The 4,293-nt window shown below is 37.2% G+C and overlaps 1 pseudogene; it reads right to left on the bottom strand.

The window, feature by feature from the left end:
- Positions 1–668: 668 nt before the first annotated feature.
- Positions 669–1,527, bottom strand: LOC135229094 (sorting nexin-6-like; annotated as a pseudogene).
- Positions 1,528–4,293: the final 2,766 nt, after the last annotated feature.

Raw genomic sequence — 4,293 nt, 5'->3', positions numbered from 1 at the left:
CAGGAGTAGATTTATTATAGCTACTACCAATTTTAGAGTGATACAATGACCACAGAGTTAAAAACCATCACTGTTTATTTTAAAATAATTGCTTTAGTCTACAAGCTTAAGGCAAACATATACTAATGCATTTGCTTTTCTTCAGAAACCATACGATAAAGATTGTATAAAGTCTGGCCCCAAAACTTCTAAGAAATGCACATTAACTAAAAATAAGTCTGATTAAGATGCTTTATGAGGACACATGGGTAAACTAAGGTGGTATACAATGTTTCTTAAGAACAAAATTCAAAAGAAGGTAATGGCAATCTTCGTCTCTTTTGAACAGCATATTTTGAAATGGTTAAACTTCAGCTACTACTTAAGGGTAAATAAGATTGGCAGCTATAAGGAATAATATTTATAAAATAAACATGGTTATAAAGGCTACTTAAAAAAAGACCACACTTTGGACTTTTGAACAGGAAGTGCACAATGGTTTACAGATGTCTGGGGAACACTCAGGCACAGGACGCCCCACACAGCTGGGGTCACCTGTGGACGCACCGCTCCACTGATCAGAGAAAAGGAGAGTATATGCACTTTGTCAGCCGGTTTTCTTTCTTGTTTTCATTGAGCAGTAAACGCCTAACATCATTAAGAAAACAAAAAACAAGGTGAAGTGTGAACTATGTGTCTCCACTTAACACTGCCAGACAGTTCTGCAGCAACTGTAGGTTGCCCTTCACATGCTTCAGTTCTAATTCTGCCAGTTACACTTTTTCTGAACACAGCAAGTCTTCTTGTCTTAAAATCTGTAAATTCTTGTTTTGCAGACTCAGATATTTTTTCAAATTTCTGACAACATAATTGTTGGGAAGTTTCAGCCTGCAGAACATCTTTATTTTTTGCTCCTGCTTTATCCACTCCTTTATTAGCATTTTCATAATCCACCAGAAACCTAGATCTTCTATACAGGAGATCCTTAGCAGACTGAGATTCTCTTAATATTTTAAACGACCATTAAGTTTGAGGTATTCATCAGCAGACACTCGTGCTTCTATTTTTCTTGGTTTATCGAACAGTTCTGAAGCTTTGAGAAAAAATTTGCATGTATCTGTAGAATCCTGAGTTCCTAAACCATATAATGAAGAATCGATTCTATTGTAATCATCTGCAGCATTTTTGTGTGATCTTGTCATCCTACCAGATTTAGCACATGCATTCTTAACTCTCTTATGATATTCTAAAAGGAACATTTGTTCATGCTCAAAGAAATGGTCTACATCCTTTACTCCAGGAACAATTATGCCATCTGCTGATTTAATGTTTTTAAAGAAATCTTCAAGTTTCTTTTTTATTTTTTCCTCAGACGCTCAAATCTTGATTATATTCCAAGAAGTTATGGAAATTTAAATCTTTTCTCAAAATAGGGTGTGCTGCCACAGGACATAACAATATTTCATGCATTGCAACTGTCTCCTGGACTATTGCCATGTATTCAGCTTCTAGTTCCTCTTTTGTCTTTGAAAACTTTTCCTTTGTCATCGACCATTTTCTTTCCCCAAGCTTCTGTAGTTTTTCTCTTGAAGCATCAAAATCAGGTCTTGGTGGTGCTGGTAGGATAGTGTAACCTGGATAGTCTTCATTTTCAATGGAAGGAATTGTGAAGCCAGATAAATTCCTAGTGTTGTGGAACAACAGAAAACTCATTTTGCTTAAAATTTGGCAATGAACTCTTTGTGAGAACAGTGAATTTTAGTTTATCCCTCTCACTAAGAGCATCAGAAATGTCCACTTGAAGAGAAGCATCACTTTGAAGATCTACATTTATTGCTTTAGGTCCGCGGTCCTCTTCGGAGTGGAAATGGAGGCCGTCATCCAGGCCTTCCATTATGGTTGCTCTGAGGTTAAGGCCAGTGCAGGTGAGCGCCACAACACAGTCCAGAGGAAGACGGCAGCTGTGGGCAGCCTATTTATTTGTTCACAAGTGAGATTTTATAATTTGTGTCTTTCAAGAAATTAGTACACTTCATTTAGGTTTTGAAACTTGTTGAGATAAATATCTTTTTCATGTCAGTAGAAGATCTAGTCATTACCCTTACTCATTTATCTCATACTTAATTGTGGTAAATATACTTATACCAAAATATTTTCCGTTTTAAAATTTTTTAACATTTTAGTGGTATTAATTGTATTTTGTATTGTGCTACTATCAGCACTATATATTTCCAAATTTTTCCATCACCCTTGACAGAAGCTCAGTTAATTTGTGTTTCTTCCTTTTTATCTTCATCAGCCTGGGTAGAAGATTATCCGTTTTTTTTAAATAATGAATGAGCCTTTTATTTATTTTTCTTGTGCTTTAGGTGAAAATTTACAAATAAAGTTAATTTCTCATGTAAAAATTCATACACATACTCTTGTGACATTAGTTGCAATCTCTACAATGTGACAGCACTCTTCGTCCTTCCATCCTGGGTTCCCTGTATCCATTCGACCACTTCCTGTCCCTCCTTGCCTTCTCATGCTGCCTCCAGACAGAAGCCACCTATTTGGTCTCCAGTATCTGATTAAACTAAAAAGGACTCTCCTCAATGTATTATTTTTTTGTTTTATGCCCCTGTCTAATCTTTGTCTGAAGAGTAGTCTTCAGCAGTGGTTTCAGTTCTGTGTTAACAAGGTGGTCAGAGTCTGTAGTCTCAGGAGTTCCTCCAGCCTCTGTCAGACAATTAACTCTGGCGTTTTTACGTGAACTTGAGTTCTGCTCCACACTTTTCTCCCACTCTGGATGGGACTGTCTCTTGTTTTGCCTGTCTGGGCAGTCAGTGGTGGTAGCTGAGCACCACCTAGTTCTTTTGGTCTCAGGCTGGTAGAGTATGTAGTACATGTGGTCCTTTGGTCTCTTGAGCTAATAATTTCATTGTGTCTTCGGTTTTCTTCATTCTCCTTTGCTCCAAGTGGGATGGAACAAATTGATGCATCTTAATAAGGTGGCTGCTTGCAAGCTTTTAAGATCCCAGATGCCCCTCCCCACAGTGGGTTGCTGAACATTTTCTTAATAAACTTTGTTATGCCTACTGACCTAGGATGTCACCTTAAACTATGGCCCCCAGGCCTCAGCCCCAGCTACTCTGTCCCTCAAAGTATTTGTATATGTCCAGTAAACTTCTTAGATTTGGCTTTGGTCCAGTTGTGCTGATGTCCTCTACGGTGTGTGTTGTCCTTTCCTTCACTGAAGTTGTTCCTTGTCCGCTATCCAGTTAGTGAATTCCCTCACTCACCCTCTCTACCCTTGTACCTATCAAAGCATGCTTTCTTCTGTGTTTAAATCTTTTCTTCAATTCTTACAATAGTGGTCTCATAAAATATTTGTCCTTTTGTGACTGACTAATTTCACTCAGCATAATGCCTTCTACATTCATCCATGTTATGAGATGTTTTCTGGATTCACTACTGTTCTTTATCCTTGCATAGTATTCCATTGTGTGTATGTACCGTAATTCATTCATTCATTTTTCTGTTGATGGGCACTTAGGTCCCTTCTATCTTTTTGCTATTGTGAATAGTGCTGTAATGAACATGAGTGTGCATAAGTCTATTTGTGAGACAGCTGTTATTTCTCTCAGGCATAGTCCTAGGAAAGGGATATTTGGGTTGTATGGTATTTCTGTTTCTAGCTTTTGAAGAAAGTGTCAAACCATTTTCCAAAGTGGTTGTACCATTTTACATTCCTACCAGAGTTCCAGTCTCTCCACAACGTCTCCAGCGTTTATTATTTTGTGTTTCTTGAATTAATGCCAGCCTTATTAGAGGGAGATGGTGTCTCATTGTAGTTTTGCTTTGCATTTCGTTAATGACTAATGATCATGAGCATTTCCTCATGTATCTATTAGCTACCTGATTGTCTTCTTTGGTGAAGTGTCTGTTCATATCCTTTGCCCATTTTTTGACTAGGTTATTTGTCTTTTTGTTGCTGAGTTTTAGCAGTATCATATAGATTTTAGAGATTAGATGCTGATAGGAAATGTCAAAGCTAAAAACTTTTTCCCCAGTTTATAGGTACTCTTTTAACTCTTTTGGTGAAGTCTTTGGATGAGCATAGGTGTTTGATTTTTAGAACCTCCAAGTTATCTAGTTTGTCTTCTGGTGTTTGTGCACTGTTAGTAATGTTTTATATTCTGCTTATGCCGTGTATTAGAGTTCCTAGCATTATCCCCATTTTTTCTTCCATGATCTTTATTGTTTCAGATTTTATATTTAGGTCTTTGATCCATTTTGAGTTAGTTTTTGTGCATGTGGATATCCAGTTAT

Source organism: Loxodonta africana, chromosome Y (genome assembly GCF_030014295.1).
Source record: "Loxodonta africana isolate mLoxAfr1 chromosome Y, mLoxAfr1.hap2, whole genome shotgun sequence".
NCBI lineage: Eukaryota > Metazoa > Chordata > Mammalia > Proboscidea > Elephantidae > Loxodonta > Loxodonta africana.
The sequence above is the reverse complement of the archived record's forward strand: the minus strand, read 5'-3'. Positions and strand labels throughout refer to the sequence as shown.